The sequence below is a fragment of the Melozone crissalis genome, unplaced genomic scaffold (assembly GCF_028551555.1).
Source record: "Melozone crissalis strain CALT ecotype California unplaced genomic scaffold, PUWL_Pcris_2 ptg000011l_1, whole genome shotgun sequence".
Taxonomy (NCBI): Eukaryota; Metazoa; Chordata; class Aves; order Passeriformes; family Passerellidae; genus Melozone; species Melozone crissalis.
Window position 1 is genome coordinate 1,235,001 of NW_026535789.1, and position 19,067 is coordinate 1,254,067.

Below are 19,067 nucleotides of genomic sequence, written 5' to 3' on the forward strand. Positions count from 1 at the left end.
AGGAGGAGGAGGTGGACGAGGAGGAGGAGGAGGACAAGGACGAGGAGGACGAGCAGGAGGAGGCGCAAGAGGACGAGGGAGACGAGGAGGAGGAGGAGGAGGACCAGGACGAGGAAGACGAGGAAGTCGAGGAGGAGGAGGAGGACGAGGATGGTCAGGAGGAGGAGAGGGATGAGGAGGAGGACGAGGAGGACGAGGAGGAGGAGGAGGTGGAGGAGGAGGAGGAGGACGAAGTGGATGAGGAGGACGACGAGGATGAGGCGGACGAGGAAAAGGAGGAGGAGGAGGAGGAGGACGAGTACGAGGAGGACGAGGAGGAGGAGAAGGACGAGGAGGAGGACGAGGACGACGAGGAGGACGAGAAGGAGGAGGAGGACCAGGAGGACGATGACGTGGAGGAAGAGGAGGACGAGGAGGAGGAGGAGGAGGATAAGGAGGGGGAGGAGGACAAGGAGGAGGAGGAGGACACAGAGTACGAGTAGAACGAGGAGGAGGCGGATGGAGAGGAGGAGGACGAGGAGGAGGAGGAGGAGGATGAGGAGGAGGAGGAGGACGAGGAGGACGACAAGGAGGGTGAGGAGGACGAAGACGAGGAGGATAAGGGGTAGGAGGACGAGGAGCGGGACGAGGAGGAGGAGGAGGATGAGGAGGAAGAGGAGGAGGAGGAGGACGAGGAGGACGAGGAGGACGAGGAGGATAACGAGGAGGAGGAGGATGAGGAGGAGGAGGATGAGGACAAGGACGAGGACGAAGACGAAGACGAGGAGGAGGACCGGGAGGAGGAGGACGAGGAGGAGGAGGAGGACGAAGAGGAGGACAAGGAGGACGAGGTGGACGAAGACGAGGAGGATGAGGGGTAGGAGGACGAGGTGGGGGACGAGGAGGAGGAGGATTAGGACGAGGAGGACGAGGAGGAGGAGGAGGAGGAGGAGAAGGACGAAGTGGAGGAGGAGCACGACGAGGACGAGGCGGACGAGGACGAGGAGGACGAGGAGGAGGAGGACAAGGACGAGGATGACGAGGAGGACGAGAAGGACGAGGAGGAGGACGAGGAGGACGAGGAGGACGAGGAGGACGAGTACGAGGAGGACGAGTACGGGGACGAGGATGGTGAGGAGTAGGAGGACAAACAGGACGAGGAGGACAAGGAGGAGGCGGACAGAGAGTAGGATTACGAGGAGGAGGAGGAGGAGGACGAGGGGGATGAGGAGGAGGAGATGGATGAGGAGTAGGACGAGGAGGACGAGGAGGACGAGGTTGAGGAGGAGGAGGAGGAGGACGACGAGGGGGAGGAGGAATATGAGGAGGAGGACGAGGAGGAGGAGGAGGATGACGAGGAGGACGAGCAGGGGGATGAGGAGGAGGACGAGGAGGACGAGGAGAAGCATGAGGAGGAGGAGCAGGAATATGAGGAGGAGGAGGAGGAGGACGAGGAGCAGGAGGACGAGGAGGACGACGAGGGGGAGCACGAGGAGGCGGAGGAGGAATACGAGGCGGAGGAGGCGGACGAGGAGGAGGAGGAGGAGGAGCACGAGGAGGAGGAGGAGGAGGATGAGGATGACGAGGGGGACGAGGAGGAGGAGGAGGACGAGGATGACCAGGAGGAGGAGAGGCATGAGGAGGAGGACAAGGAGGACGAGGAGGACGAGGCAGAGGAGGACGAGGAGGACGAGGAGGAAGAGAAGGAGGAGTAGGACGAGGAGTACGAGGACGAGGAGGAGGAAGAGGAGGAGGAGGAAGAGGAGGTGGACAAAGTGGAGGAGGAGGACGACGAGGACGATGCGGACGAGGACGAGGAGGACGAGGAGGAGGAGGACGAGGACGAGGAGGACGAGGAGGACGAGGAGGACGAGAAGGACGAGTAGGAGGAGGAGGAGGATTATTAGGACGAGGAGGAGGACGAAGACGAGGAGGACGAGGAGGAGGAAAAGGAGGACAAGGAGCATGAGGAGGAGGAGGACGAAGAGGAGGAGGAGGAGAATGAGGATGGGGAGGAGGAGCAGGAGGAGGAGGAGGAGTAGGGGAACGAGGAGGAGGAGCACGAGGAGGAGTGGGAGGAGGACAAGGAGGAAGAGGAGGAGGAAGACGAGGAGGATGAGGGATAGGAGGACGAGGAGGAGGACGAGGAGGAGGACGAGGAGGAGGAGGACGAGGAGGATGAGGACGACGAGGTCGAGGAGGAATATAAGAAGGAGGAGGAGGAGGAGGACGAGGAGCAGGAGGAGGAGGAGGAGGAGGACGAAGAGGACGAGGAGGAGGAGGAGGACGAGGATGACCAGGAGGAGGAGAGGGATGAGGAGGAGGACAAGGAGGACGAGGAGGACGAAGAGGAGGGGGACGAGGAGGAGTAAAAGGAGGAGGAGGAGAAGGAGGATGAGGACGAGGAGGAGGAGGAGGTGGAGGACGAGGACGAGGAGGAGGAGTACGAGGAGGAGTACGAGGATGTGGAGGCCTAGGAGGAGGAGTACGAGGAGGTTGAGGACGAGGAGGACGAGGAGGCCGAGGAGGAGGAGGAGGACGAGGAGGACGAGGAGGAGGAGGAGGAGGAGGAGGACGAGGAGGGGGAAGACGAGGAGGAGGAGGAGGACGAGGATGGTCAGGAGGAGGAGAGGGGTGAGGAGGAGGACGAGGAGGACGAGGAGGAGGTGGAGGAGGAGGAGGAGGAGGAGGAGGAGGAAGAGGAGGAGGAGGACGAGGAGGACGAGAAGGATGAGGAGGAGGACGAGGAGGACGAGGACGAGGAGGAAGATGAGGAAGATGAGGAGGAGGAAAAGGAGGACGAGGAGCACGAGGAGGAGGAGGAGGAGGAGGGCGAGGAGGAGGAGAAGGAGGTGGAGGACGAGGTGGAGGCGGACGAAGTGGAGCAGGAGCACGACGAGGACGAGGCGGACGAGGACGAGGAGGACGAGGAGGAGGAGGACGAGGATGAGGAGGACGAGGAGGACGAGAAGGACGAGGAGGAGGACGAGGTGGACGAGGAGGACGAGGAGCAGAAGTACGAGGAGGACGAGGAAGACGAGGAGGACGAGGAGGATGAGTACGATGCGGACGAGGACGAGGAGGAAGAGGAGGAGGAGTAGGAGGACGAGGAGGATGAGGCGGACGAGGATTACGAGGAGGAGGAGGAGGAGGATGAGGAAGAGGACGAGGAGGACGAGGCGGAGAAGGACGAGGAGGACGAGGAGGGGGAGGAGGACAAGGAGGAGGAGGAGGAGGTGGAGGAGGATGAGGAGGAGGAGGAGGAAGAGGCCGAGGAGGAGGATGACGAGGAGGACCAGGATGAGGAGGAGGACGAGGACAAGGAAGACAAGGAGGAGGAGGAGGAACAGGAGGAGGATGAGGAGTAGTAGGAGGACGAGGAAGACGAGGACGAGGAAGACGAGTACGAGGAGAAGGAGGAGAAGGACAAGGCGGAGGAGTAGGAGGAGGAGGAGGAGAAGGAGGACGAGGACGAGGACGAGGAGGAGGAGGATGAGTAGGATGACGAGGACGAGGAGGACGAGGAGTACGAGGAGGATGAGGAGGACAAGGACGAGGAGGAGGACGAGGAGGAGGAGGACGAGGAGGGGGACGAGGAGGAGGACGAGGAGGACAAGGCGGAGGAGTAGGAGGAGGAGGAGGAGAAGGAGGACGAGGACGAGGACGAGGAGGAGGAGGATGAGTAGGAGGAGGAGGACGAGGAGGAGGAGGAGGAGGACGACCAGGAGGACGAGGACGTGGACGAGGATGAGGAGGATGAGGACGACGAGGATGATGATATGCGCATCTTTGTTCACTACGGGGAGATCTGGCGGTCTGGTCGTCGTGGGAGCCTTTGGGGCGCTTTGACCCCTTCCGATGTTACTCCTGCTGCCTCTCTTGGCCCACTCCCAGTCGTTGGTGTTGGAATGCATATGGTTAGATGATTTTTAAGAAATGGTTAAAAAAAGGCATGGAGGCCTTAGATTGGAGTTTTTTTAGCATTGCAGAAAAGTTTCCCATGCAAGCAGAAAAGTTTCCCAAGCAGTAGACGTGACAAATAACAATAGGCCTCTGTAGAATTGGCTTTAGGATGGCAACAAGGTTATTTAATGTATATCTTCAGAAGATTAGCATGAATAGAACTCTGTTCTTTGTCTCTTATGAACTAGTCTTTGTTTTTGCTACCATTACGTATGCTTTATAAGATTGGATAGAATGCTTGTCAATATGTGTTTTCTGTGTGTGATTGGCTGAAAATGTAGACTGAGATGATTTTATGTATTGCTGTATGAGCCCTCCTGGAGGAGACATTTTGGGGTGGATCAGTGAGCTGTCATGTCTCCATTTTGTATTCTGAGACTGATGTGCTGGAAATAAAAGCAAAAATCTCTTCACTGGTCTGTTTACAATGTTATCCATATTTGGATATTTTGCCGCGGCCTAGTGTGTTCCTTTTTAACGATATGGGTTCCTGACACAATTGGACTGATATCTACCCATCCCTCGACAAATGGTGCCTGCCGTATGAGGAATGCCCCGTCCGAGGACGTAGAATAGAAGAAAAAACAAAAATCGTGGATGTACCAGCCGCAGGGACCCAAGTGTTAACAAGGAGGACACTGTATCATCTCTCCCGCTGAAGCCAAGGAAATTGTAAGTAACTATCTCGGGAGAGCGCTTGGGTGACGTTGGGTGTAAATATAGAGAAAAAGAAAATTATTAAAAGAACACAAAAATGGGAACGAATTTATCAAAAGTTGAATGGGATGTTTTTCATCAATTAGAGACAATGTTACAAGAGAAAGGTCACTCTGAAATTTCAAAAACGGAGCTTAAAAATTTACTTGTCTGGGTTAAGGCGAATACGCGAGATTTAAACTTTCAGTCTGCTTTTACTTTTCATTTCTGGGATCAGATAAACTGGAACATCTATAATCTAGTCTCTCTCAAAAAAGATGAAAGCTTAAGAGAACTTATGCCGATTTGTAAAGCTCTGTTGGAGTGTTTTAAACAAACTGATAATATTAAGATCAACTTTGCCTCAGAAAACAAAGCTTCTGGCTCTGTCTCTTTAAATTCCAGTAAACCGGAGACTGTGTGTGTATCTGAGAATGTAACAAGTGTTGTTTCAAATGGTGACACTATTGCTTTGAACTCTGTTGAAAAAAATCCTCCTTCTCTCTCTCTGGGAAAAAATGAGACTCTTTCGGACTTTTCTTCGTGTTGTTCTGTTAATGTAAAAATATGTGACTCTTGTAAGGGGGATGGGAAAATATGTGTAGAAAATGCAAATGAAAAAGTGTTTGTACCTTCTAAAATTGTTTGTGCAGGGACATTGAAGTCTTCTATGCCTGAGATGGAAGCTGAGATTGTCACTTCCACTCAGGAAATTGTGGTTCTGGGGAACTCTTTTTCAGTTAAGCAAAAACATGGTTTTTCTGGTGTTTGTCAATCCATAGATACAGAGAAAGAAAAATTGACTTTAAGGGTGGAATCCTTTGAAAGGATGGAAAACTCTCAAAACCCTGAAAAAACACGGGTTGAGTTTTTAAAATGTCAGGATCCTAATTCTTGTATTTTAAAACAAAATCATGTAAGTTTAAAACCTGGATTTGGGGACTCCCCAGCTGAATTTTTCTTGGCAGGGAGACAATGTGAAACTTGTAGTAAAGTATCGAACTCAAGGTTAAATGGCACTGTTCCTAGAAGAAAGGAACACGCCTCTGTCCCGGCCCCTTTGGGTCGGGCTTCAGAGGAGGCGTGTTGTTATGGCCGAGTTCCCAGAACTGGCCGAGTTCCCGGAGTTGGCAGAACTCCTGGACAAGAGTACAGTGTCCCTGTCAGGAATTTGGATTTGGGCAGAGGGCCTGGAAGGTTTGGATTTAGTGATTTTTCAGAATCAGAAAATATATTGGTTAGAAGTAAAGGTCAACCTGTCATTGATCGAAGTGACAATTTTGATTTTCCATTAAATTTACCTGATTGGTCATACATTAATCGGAAACTAGAAAAAGATTCGGATTTAAAGGAACAATATCTTGCTTTACCAGTAAAATATGGAAGAAATTATAGAAATCCAAAATATGAAAGACTTGATCATCATGATATAAAGGAGTTGCGACAGGCTTTGAAAGAGAGTGGATTTTCTTCTCCCCATTTTAACAGTGTGTTGAAAAATACTTTTAACTCTTATGATTTAGTTCCTGCTGATTGCAGGAATGTGGCCTCTCTGATCTTTACCAATTCACAGTACCTACTATGGGAATTACAATGGAAAAAACTACTCAACAAGTTGGTTGAAGGATATGCAAATACTGATTATGCTAATCTAGATGTTGCTCAATTAGCTGGTGATTCACCTTACAATAGGCCTGGAAATCAAGCAGCTGAACTGCCTTGGCCTGTATTAACAGACATTAAGGATGCTGCTAGAAAGGCCTTGCTTTCACTTGAGCCCCCTGGCTCACATTTGAATTCTTATCCACTTATCAGACAAGGTGAAACTGAATCTTATGGTTCTTTTTTGGATAGATTAACTCAAGCAGTTGAAAGACAATGTCCAGATGAACAAGCCCGCTCTTATATCATTCAAAATCTTGCTTCTGTAAATGCTAATAATGAATGTAGAAAAATTATTTTAACTTTGCCTGATCAGCCTCCAACAATTACACAGATGCTAACAGCTTGCAGTAGACTTATGGGTTCACAAAATGCTGCAAATTCACAGGTCAATGCTTTGGAAAAAACACTGGAACATAATTTGACACAACGAATGGATAAAATTGAAAAGCTTTTAGAAAAACAAGAAAAACGTTGGGAAAATTCTGTTAATGCTGTACAAGTAGATCCTAATAAAAAGCCTGTCTGCTTTGGTTGTGGTAAACCAGGGCACCTTAAAAAGGATTGTCGTGGGACATCAAATCAAATTTCTATTTGCCCTCGATGCCGAAAAGGAAGGCATCTTGCTAAATTCTGTCATTCACTATTTGACATCAATGGCAACCCACTGTCGTTAAACTTCAGAAACAGCGCGTTCCACCGCGCTCAGACACAAATTGTGGTACCCACTGGCAATGGGTGAATACTCTCACTGGGCTGGTCATGTCACGAAAAGATTGTCATATGTAAAGATTCCAATCAAAGTGACTTTCTACCTATCATAGGATGTGATTGTCATGATGTATATGATCTGCTAATGTCTTGTTGTACAAGTTTTGTCCTCAGTTCACAGAAATTTCCAGGATTCAAGATTATACTACTACATGGATGATCTGCTCATCACAGCTTCGACACAGAAAGAGATGCAGCAAACCTGTGCTGATGTTGGGACTGAAATCCAAAAGGCTGGACTTGACATTTCTACAACTAAACCTCAAGGATGCAACAAAGATCCAAGGCTGAGACATCATCTCTTCAAAGAAGACTATCAACTCTTCAAAGAAGACAACCTCATCACTGGACTTTGACTGTGGTTTGAGTTTTCAGCTTTTCCATCAACCTCTTAATTTGGTCACAGATTTTGCTTATGTTGCTAATGTTAATGTTCAATTTTAAAGCATGTTAGTAATGAGACTTTACATCGTTGGCTTTCCTGTCTTTTTATAACTTTGCAATATAGAAGTAATCCATATTTTGTTTCTCACATTAGGGCGCATTCTTCACTTCCTGGATTTTTAGTGGAAGGAAATGCAAGAGCAGACAAGTTGACAATGGTCATTTCTAACACATTACCAAACATTTTTTAACAAGCAAAATTGAGTCATGCCTTTTTCCAACAAAATGCACAAGCACTCATGCAAATGTTCCAAATCACTAAAAGTCAAACTAAAGCTATCATTCATACTTGCCCTGACTGTCAATTGGTACAACCTCCTGTTTCTACAGGAGCAATCAACCCCCGAGGCTTACAAAGCCTACAGTTGTGGCAAACAGATGTTACTAAATATCCTTCTTTTGGTAAATTTAAAAATATTCATGTTTCCATAGACACATTCTCTGGTGCAATTTTTGCTTCCCTTCACACAGGTGAAACTGGCAGCCATGCCTGTCATCATTTCCTGCAAGCTTTTGCTTCCTTGGGTGTACCCCAAGAAGTAAAAACTGACAACGGTCCCGCATACATATCTCAAAAATTGGCCACATTTTTAAATGAATGGGGTGTTCAACACATTTTTGGCATTCCCCACTCTCCCACAAGCCAAGCAATCATTGAAAGAACACATCAAACCCTAAAATGCATATTAGATCAACAGAGAGGGGGAACGGAGATCACCCCACAGATGAGACTGAATAAGGCTCTGTACGTTTTTCAAGTGAAGGTCCATTTTGATTAATAATTTGGGGAAAGGGTATGCTTTTGTCTCCACAGGTGCTGGAATCAAGTGGGTTCCTGCCAAAAACGTCAAACCATATCGCACTTCAGAACCTGTTGTCGAGCCCAGAACCGAGGAAGCAAGTACGCAGACGTGAACTGAATCGAAGGATCCCGGGTCTCACCTGACGCCTCTTGTGCCTGACGTTCTTTGTGCATCGGTGGAACCCATGAACTCTGATTTTGTGCCAATGTTATTTATGAGTATGCTAACTGAATGCTGAATGTTTGTTTAACAAAACTAATTTTTGACTGAAAACTTAGATTATTGTTTTTGTTTAGAAAGAATTCCGCCAAAACTTAAATCTTGAAAGAGATGGGGCAAAATCAAATGGTATACTTGTTTTGTTTGATTTTAATTGGTTTTTGTCGTGCAGATTTACCTGTGGATCAACCGAAAACGAATGTTTGGGTGACCTTAGCCAAGGCTGCCGGATCGGATACTATATGTTTGTCTCATTCGAAACCAGAAAAGCCTTTTTCAACCTGTCTGGTTGGTGTGCCAGTGAAAGAGTTGCCTTTGGTCAAAAAACAATCTAATGGTAAACCAGGTGGAATTGACAATGGAAACCGTCCTTCCTTCAGTTGGAACATTTGGTCCAAAAAACTTCTTAGGGCAGCATCTGAATCTCAAGAATTGGAAATACTTGGTTTTTGACCATGGATTTTTGTTTTACTTTCATGACTCGTGCCTGGCGAAAAGGTGATCCCCCAAAGTTCAGTGTTACTCCTCATTATTTTGCATATAAAAATTTGAGTTTTTGGTGTAATGTTTCAAACAGTTGGGGTGTGGTTCCAGAAACGGATCAATATCCACGGCAATTGCCGAAATGGTATTGGTTCATTTGCGGAGACAGAGCTTGGCAAGGCATTCCAGCTCACCTTGAAGGTGGCCCTTGTAGCATTGGTATGCTCACCATAATTGCTCCCACTGCCAAAGCAGTGATGAAAAAGAAACAAAGGAGAACGAGAGCTGTTCCTCATTATGATGAGAACTGTCAGAGTGATTTTATGCCTTGGAATGCCGCCAGAAGGGTTTCAGCAGGTGTATTCTTACCCCAATTGGCTTCAGCAGTGGCATTGAGACAATTAGATTGGGTTGGATGTTGGCTGAGCAAACAAGCTAATGCCACATCCTCCGCAATCAGTGATATGTTGACCGATGTTGATAGTATTAGACATGCTACTCTTCAAAACAGAGCAGCCATTGATTTTCTTTTACTGGCACAAGGACATGGTTGTGAGGAATTTGAAGGATTGTGTTGTATGAATTTGTCTGATCATTCTGAATCCATTCATAAAAGCATTCAAAAATTAAAGGATCTGACAGCCCAAATTAAAGAAGAATGAGGTTCCTGGTTGGATGATTTGTTTCAAAATTGGAGTTTTGCACCTTGGCTAAGGCAACTTTGCAAGATAGGTCTTTACGTATTAGGTGTTCTAATACTGATATTGATAGTGGTGCCTTGTATACTCTGTTGTGTTCGGCGAATGATGAACAAAACAGTCTGAGAAGTTTTTGTCATTCAAGCAGGAGAATTAGGAAGTAGAAGCACGGAGAGTGTACGAAATCTCACAAAAGCAGTAGATGAAGGTATTGACATGAATGAAGGTTTTGAATTAAGGCCTTGGAATCGACCAGAGTTTTTTGAACGATAACTTGTGACTGTTGCTGAACGTGAATCATATCTCTTTCAAGAATTAGGTTTTCATAGTATTAAGTTGCTGTGCCGTAATATATCAATACTTCAGTTTAGCGAAAATAGGTCTTCAACAGATAATAAGCAGAAATTTTGCAATAGAGCTATGAAACGCAAGTAGCAAGCGACAAGAAAATGAGAGCTTCTGAGTCAAACAGAGAGGAGGAAATGTTGGAATCCATAAGGTCAGAGGATTTTTAAGAAATGTTAAAAAAAAGGTATGTAAGCCTTAGATTGGAGTTTTGTTAGCATTGCAGAAAAGTTTCCCATGCAAGCAGAAAAGTTTCCCAAGCAGTAGACGTGACAAATAACAATAAGCCTCTGTAGAATTGGCTTTAGGATGGCAACAAGGTTATTTAATGTATATCTTCAGAAGATTAGTATGAATAGAACTCTGTTCTTTGTGTCTTATGAACTAGTCTTTGTTTTAGCTACCATTACGTATGTTTTATAAGATTGGATAGAATGCTTGTCAATATGTGTTTTCTGTGTGTGATTGGCTGAAAAATGTAGACTGAGATGATTTTATGTATTGCTGTATGAGCCCTCCTGGGAGAGACATTTTGGAGGAGACATTTTTGGGGTGGATCAGTGAGCTGTCATGTCTCCTTTTTGTATTCGGAGGCTGATGTGCTGAAAATAAAAGCAAAAATCTCTTCACTGGTCTGTTTACAATGTTATCCATATTTGGATATTTTGCCACGGCCTAGTGGGTTCCTTTTTAAGACATGGGTTCCTGACACAATTGGACTTATATCTACCCATCCCTCAACAAGCCCGTGGCCAGGCAGATCCTGTCCCTCCCTCCTTGCTCAGGGCTCTTGCCGGGATGGGCACTGGCATGTGGGGATGTGCAATGGCAAGGGCAGGAGCATGGGGCGGCCCCTGCCAGGCTGCTGAGCAGGGACAAGGAGGCAATGAGGCCCCAGCCCTGCAAGGGTCACTTGTCTCCTGCTCCTGCCTCAGGCCCAGGGCCAGCAGCCATGGCCAAAGTGCTGCCCAAGTTGGCTCTGGCAGGGCTGTCTTGCAGCTGCTGCACATGCCTGTGCCCTGTGCAGCCCAGGCTCTCCTATGGTGTCCCTGCCCCTTGCCTCTGTCCCTGCAGGCATCCCCCGGCTGCTCCACCTGGCTGTCCCCTTCTTTGCTGACAGCTCTGCCTCCTGTCTGCCTCTGCCTGCCCACACAAACCCTTAGCCTTGATACCAAACACTTAATTCAATTCAATACCAAAAGCTTAATTCAGAAAAGCAATTCAATTTTTACTGTGCCTATGAACTTTAGGCACAGGAATAAGGCATGCAGGGGCTGTCTTCCCAGCACAGATTGTTGGGAGGCAAGAAGAAGGCTTTTGGCTTAAGAATGCAGTGATAGAAAAAAGAAGGACTGAAACTGGGAACTTGGGGTGGATTTTATGGTAATGGATAAATTGTAATACACATTTAATGACACTGATAGAATTACATGTCCACATAAGGTTAGGAGTTATCCCTCTCTAGACCTCAGGCCTGAATAAATGATACCCACTGAAATAGTAAATTTGTGTTAAGGAGTCTTATTCTGATATTTTGGAGATTTGGTGATGGCGGGGACTCACAGAACCAAGGAGTCAGCTGTGACACTGAGCAAACTTATGGAACAAAGGGTCCATGGTGACACAGCAGAACCCCATGGAACCAAAATCCATTTTGGCACATTGGGACCACATTGAATCAATGGCCCATTGTGATACTGTGGATCCAAGGAGACCATTGTGACCCTGGGAAACCTCTTGGAACCAAGGGCCCGTTCTGACACAGCAAGGCCTGGTGGAACCATGAGTCCAGATTGACACTATGGAACCTCACGGAACCAAGGTGACCGTGTTCAATGGCGGAACCTCATGGAACAAAGAGACCATGGTTACACTGCAGAACCAAGGAGACTGCTGTGGGCAGTATGAACATTCATGGAACCAGAAATCCATTGTGACACAGCAAGGCCTCGTGGAACCAAGGGTCTGTTGTTAAACTGTGTGGCCTCATGGAACCATGAGCCATTGTGACACAGTGTGGCCACATGGAATCAAGGGGACTGCAGTGAAAACTGTGGGCCTCCATGAGATGAAGAGTCCATGGAACCAAGGATACCATTGTGACACTCTGGGGCATCATGGAAGCAAAGGTCCATTGTGACGCAGCAGGGCCTCATGGAACCATGGAGGCCATTTTTACACTTTGAGGCCTTGTGAAACCAAAGGGCCACTGTGGCACTTGAGAGCCTTGTGGAGCCAAGGGGACCAGAGTGACACTGTGGGGCTCAGTGAAACCAATGGTCTGTTGTGACACTGCAAGGCCTTATGGAATCATGGAGCCCAATGTGACACCAACGACCTCACTGAACCAAGGGGCCATTGTGACCCTACAAGGCCTCATGGAAGCGAGGAACCATTGTGACACTATGGAGTCTTGGAAGGCCAAGGGGCAGTTGTCACATTTTGTGGCACCATCGAACCAAGGAGACTGCTGTTGGCAGTACAAAAGCTCATGGAACCAAAAGTCCATTGTGACATTGTGGGGCCGCATAGAACCATGGAGACCATTATGACACTTGGGGACCCACTGGAACCAAGGGGTCATTGTGACACTGCAGGGCCTTGTATAACCAAGGCAACCACTCTGACACTGCAAGGTCTCATAGGAGCAAGTGGCAGTTGTGACACTGGGAGGCTTCATGGAACCAATGAGACCATTCTGGCACTCTGAGTCCCCATGGAACCAAGGGGCCATTGTGACATCACAGGGCCTCATAGAACCAAGGCAAAAACTGTGACACTGCAGTTGACACATGGAACCAAGGGACCAGTGTAACACATCCAGACGTGGTGGAACCAAGGAGCCATTGTGACCCTGAGGAACCCAGTAGAACCAAGGGGCCATTTTGAGACTCTGTGACCTCATGGAACCAATGGGCCATTGTGGCATTGCGCAGCCCCATGGAAACAAGGGAACCATTTTGACACTGCAAGGCCTCATGGAAGCAAGGAGCCATTGTGCCACTGTGGAACCAAGGAGACCATTGTGACATCACTGGGCCTCATGGAAACAACGATCTGTTGTGATCCTACAGGGCCTCATGGAACCAACGTGCCATTGTGATGCTGCAGGGCCCCAAGGATCCAAGAACATTGAACAGGTCTGGCTAGCTGGGCCTCCTGGGGGCTGCCTGACTGGTCCTGCTGACCTTGGCATGTTAAGGGTTGCTTCTAATCAGCCCCTGAAACCCTGGAGTTCTGTGCTTTCCTTCCTGTGGGAAAGAACTGTCCTTCTCCTCCAGGAGTTCATGGCCAAAATTGGGATTCCTCCTCCAAATCTGATTATATCCAAGGATTATTCCCGCATGTTACCTGCCAGTACAGACAGCTCTGGCTGGCCTTGGCCTCTTGGGGGCCACCTCTCATCTGCCTTCAAAACACCGGGGGCTGTGCTTTTCTTCCCATGGAAAAAAAAACATCTTTCAAGTCCAGGCCTCCATGGCCAAAATTGGGAATGCACCTCCAAAATTCCTTATATCCAAAGACAGCTCCCAGACAAAAGCTGCTAGGACTGTTTATGTTCCCTTGATTTCCTGAGGGCCAGCTCTCATCTGCCTTTGAAATGCTGGGGCTCTGTACTTTCCTTCCTATAGAAAAGAACTGTCCTTCTTGTCCTGATGCCCATAGACAAAAGTGGGGTTTGGCCTCCCAAATTCTGTCTGTCCAAGGATTCTTCCCTGACAACAGGTCTGGCTGCCTTGGCCTCCTTGGGGCTGCCTCTAATCAGCCTTTGAAACACTGGGGCTGCACACTTTCCTACTAATGGAGAACTGTCATTCAAGTCCAGGAACCCATGGCTGAAATGGAATTCCACCCCCAAAACTCCCCATATATCCAAGGGTTGCTTTCAGACAAAAGCTGCAAGGACAGACAGGTCTGGCTTGCCTTGGCCTCTGGTGGCGGCTTCTAATCTGCCTTCAAACCCTGCGGCTCTGTGGTTTCCCTCCTATAGAAAAGAACTGTCCCTCCTGTCCAGGCGCTCTTGGCCTCAAGCACTTGACCACTCTATAGGGATGTTGGGAAGGATGAAAGTTTGACAAGAAAGTCTCACAGATATGTGCGCTTGGCAGAAAGAACTTTGAATGTAGAATCTGAAGAAGGAATAGAAATTAAAGCAAGTTTTGATATAAAAGAAAAGAATTGATGAGCCAATCTTTTTGGATAGCAAAGAAGGCAAAGTGTGTGTTAGTTAGAAGGGGTTTTTATGACTTAATGCAAAGGATAAGCCCACCTCAAACAAGAAGATGTTTTTACCAAGCAGAAAGATAGCACAGGCAAACAAGTCAGCAAGTGTTGCAAGTAGAAAAAAGATCTCAGAATTTTCCACTGCAAGAAAACTGGAAAACAACTTCTAGCTTAAACTGTAATGTACTAACTTTTAGGGATTGGAGAATAGTAACATGAATATGGTAATTACATAAGCTGTGATAGGCTATAGGTAAAAGTTATGGTATAGATTTGTTCTTCTGTATTAGGATGCTCAGTAAGGAAAGTATATAATACATTGTAACCAAAGCTAAAGGGTCTTCAGGCTTGTCTGAAGATGGAGCTGCCAGCTGTTGGCAGAGGCTCTATCACCCGTGACCCTGGACTGCTGTAATGTCTTGGATACAATAAATTGCATTTTGAAGAGCCACCTGGAGTCCCGCATCTCTCATTCTGGCTCTTACTCTATGGAAACTCATGGAACCATGGGTCAGTTGTGACAATGAGGGTCGAAGGACACCACGGTGACACTACAGAACCTCATGGAACCAAGGGGCCATGGTGACACTGTGGTGCCTCATGGAATCAAGGAGACCATTGTGAAACTTGGGGGCCCAAGGAACCAAGGGTCCATGGTGACCTTGTGGAGCCTGTAGTGTCATAGAGGAGCCACTGTGACACAGCGAGGGCGCATGGAGCTGAGGGGCCATGGTGACACATCAGGGCTTTGTGGAACCAGGAAGCCATTGTGACATTGCAAGGTCTCATGGAAGCACGGGACCATTGTGACACTACAGAAGCAAGGGGAACATTGTGACACTCCAGGGCCTCATGGAACCAAGGAGACCATTGTGACACTGTGGGGTCCCATGAAACCAAGGGAACATGGAACAGGTCTGGCTGGCTGGGCCTTCTGGGGACCACCTGTCAGGTCCAGCTGACCTTGGCATGTCGACGGCTGCTTCTCATCTGCCTCTGAAACACTGGGGCTCTGGGCTTTCCTTCCTAATGAAAAGAACTCTTCTTCCTGTCTAGGCACCCATGGCCAAAATGGAGATTCCACTTCCAAAAACGCCCTATGTGCAAGGGTAGCCCCTAGACGAAAGGTGCCAGGAGAGACAGGTCTGGCTGGCTTGGCCTAAGGGTAGCCACCTCTCATCTTCTTCCAGAAGACTTGGACTTCACACTTTTCTTTCCTGAAGGAAAAAACCATCCATCTTGACCATGTGCCCATGGCCACAATTGGTATTCCACCTCCAAAAGTCCATACATTCAAGGATTGCTCCCAAGTGAAAGCTGCCAGGACAGACAGGTCTGTCCTCTTGGAGAGGTCTTGGCCTCTTAGGGGCTGCATCTCATCTGCTTTCCAAACACTAGGGCTCGGTGCTTTCCTTTCAATGGAAAAGAACTGTCCTTCTTCTCAAGGGGTCCATGGTCAAAATTGAGATTTTTCCTTCCAAATTCTATATATCCAAGAATTCCTCCAAGACAAAAGTTGCCAGGACAATTGGATCTGGCTGGCTTGGCCTCCCAGGAGCCACCTCTCTCCTCATCTGCCTTTGAAACACTTGGGCTTGCTGCTTTCCTTCCTTTGGAGAAGAACCATCCTTCTTATCTACACAGAAATGGCCAAAATTTGGGCTCCACCTCCCAAAATTCCCTATATCCAAGGGTTGCTTTCAGACAATTTTACCGGGACAGAAAGTCTGGCTGGCCTAGGCCTCTGATGGCTGCCTTTTATCGGCCTTTCAAACACCAGTGTTCCATGCTTTCCTTCCTATGGAGAGGAACCGTGTCCTTCCCCTGTGGGTGTCCATGTCTGAATTGGGATTCCATCTCTAAAATTCTCTATGTCCAAGGGTTGCTTCCAGGCAAAATCTGCCAGTACCGTCAAGTCTGCCTGGCCTTGGCCTCTGGTGGCTGCCCCTGCAACACTGGGGCTGGGTTCTTTCCTTCCCATGGAGATCACTGGGGCACTGTGGGGACCTCATGGAACCAAGAGGATCATTGTGGCACCACTGGAGCCCATGGAACCAAGGGGCCATGGTGACACAGCAGGGCTTCATGGAACCCAGAGGCCATGATGACTCTGTGAGGCCTGATGGAACCATGGAGACCATTGTGACCCTTCAGGGCCTTGTGTCACCAAGGGGGTATTATGACACCTCAGGGCCTCATGGAAGCAAGGTATCATTGGGACACTATGGGGACCCATGGAGCCGAGGGAACATGGAACAGATCTGAATGTCTTGGACTCCCAGGGGCCACCTGAGAGATCTGGCTGACCTTGGGATTTCAAGGGCTGCCTCTCATCAGCTCCTGGAGCACTGGGGCTCTGTACTTTCCTTGCTATGGAAAAGAACCGTCTGTCTTTTCAGATGCACATTGCCAAAATTGGTAGAATCCGTAAAAGTTTCCTATATGCCAGGGTGTCTTTCAGAACAAAACCTGCAGACTCTGGCTGGCCTTGGCCTCTGCTAGTTACCTGTCATCTGTCCTGAAACACTGTGACTCTGTTCCTTCATTCCTAAGGAAAAGAACCAGCATTCATGTCCATGGACCATGGCCAAAATTAGAATTTGGCCTCCCAAATTCCATATTTTCAAGGATTGCTCCCAGAAAAAAGTAACCAGGACAGAGAGGTGAGGCTGGCACCGTCCTCTGGTGATTTTCTTAGAATATAAGCTGAATGTTTTCAATTGAAAATACCTTGGAGAGGGCCCAGAGATCTCCAAAGGTGGGGTTTTGAGGCCTCAGGCACATGACCACTACATTTGGACAAAGGAGCTTTGTGCTCTGTGCTGTTGTGGTTGTTATGCACCATGGAAGTGATGTTCTAAGAGAAGCTGCTAGCAGTTTCCTCCATTTCTGACAAAAAATGCAATCAGTAATTAGCTTTGATAATTGACAATCTGTTAAACCACTAAGGAAACTGTACACGCCTCTGTGAAGACACATGTTAAAGACAAGAAAGCCTGGGAGGGTCTCTTTCCCTTCTGGCTGGCAAAGAGGTAACAAGGCCGACCCAGCCCCCATCTCAGCCAGGCTGGTCTGGGCGGCTCCTGCCGTGGGGCTGGGCCCCTTCCCAGGGACCCCGCCAGGCCCCACCGGCTGCCGGGCAGGGCAGGGGAGGCTGCGGGGCCAAGGCCGGGCGGGGCCATGGCTGCAGTTGTGACCATCCGGGCACTGCTGAGTCCTGCTCCGCCACCAGCCCGGGCCCAGCAAGGATCCGCCGGGCTCCAGGAGCAGCCCCGGGCCAGGCCGGCTCGGCCAAAATTCTGCCACCGTTGGGGTTCCGCCACAAGCCCCGGGAAGGGGGAGGAGAAGCCATCGGCCCCCAGCCGTGCTGCTGCTGTGTTCTGGCCTGGCTGCTGAGATCCTGGCCCTGCCCCAGTGCGGCCCATCCTGACACAGCCCCAGCGCAGCCGCTGCAGAAATCTCCATCGTAAAACAGCTCTGGCCGCAAGCACTGAGCCCGGTCGGGGTCACAGAACCATCTGCAGGCCCCGGGTGAGATATGAACTCTTTCAGTGCTTCCATCCTCCCTCGAGTGAGAGAAAAGGACGAAGTGCAGGCACATAGAGGAGCAACATGAAGACACCGAGGTCAGTGAAGTGGAAGCTGAGTCTCAGATGGGAGGTGTTATGAACAAAAATTCTGTTAATTTTTTTTGTGAGAAAAGTTTACAAAAAGGCAGCCAGATCACTGTCTCTGCTGAAGTTCTGTGTGTTTTGTTATTGCAATCACGGGTCGTTGTGGCTAATTGCTCCTTTTGTATTAGCAGAGCCTTGCCCGAGGTTAAGTTGTACTTTTCCCAGAATGGTGAAGAGACCTAAGAGGGTGGTGGGGGGGGGGGGGGGGCTATGGAAAGTGACTTCAAGGACCAGCAGGCTGTGTGGGACCCCTATTCCAAATGCACAGAGAAAACCCCAAAAACAACGAGCCACCTAAGAGCTGAGAGACTGGAGTGATGTCTGGACGTGAGGAGCCGAGTGCTGAGCCTGCAGAGATGCAGAACACCTTCGGAGTCCCTCTCGCCCTGACCATGGGAGTCGTCCCGACACCGAGAGCCGGTGGGAAGGGGCCGGGAAAAGTAACAACAAAGGGATCATCACGCCCTAAAAGGCTCCCATGAGGACCTGATCCCCAGCTCTGCCCCTAGTGGACAAAGTAGCGCATATCCTCCTCCTCTGAGTCGCCCTAGGAGAGACGACGGGAGACTGCAGCCCCACCGAGCTGCCCAATCCTGAGTTGATCACTTTTAATAAAGGCATTAAAAAGGAGAAGAAGTCTCCTGGCCCTGTTTATTTCAGCTGGGGCGTTCATCCAGGATAGCCACGCCAAAAGAGGACACCAGGACTGGCCATCTTGGACCTCCAGGACAGCTGGCTACCAGGACCAGAGGGATCCGCTCAGAAGCAGCGATGCAGAGGAGCACCGGAGCACCGGACTGGTGAGAAATCCAGGGGCGGGAGTGGGAGACGTGCACATGTTCGTGTGAGTGAGATGAGGGCCGGCAGCCGGACCCTCGACCTAAGAGTGGACCCCTTAGTACCGTGTTTCTGAGCTTTCAAGAGAAAGCCGGCTGGGAACAGGGGAAAGCGAGTGGAATTAGTGTGAGTGAGTCATCTCCTAAGGGGAAAAAAGGCGCCCCCCACTCCGGGCGTGCGGAGGGAATAGTTGTATGAGTGGCACGCCAAAGGGAAGTCAAGCAGATTTGTAAGTCCCGAGAAGGATTCGGGTAGGATTTTTAAGTCTC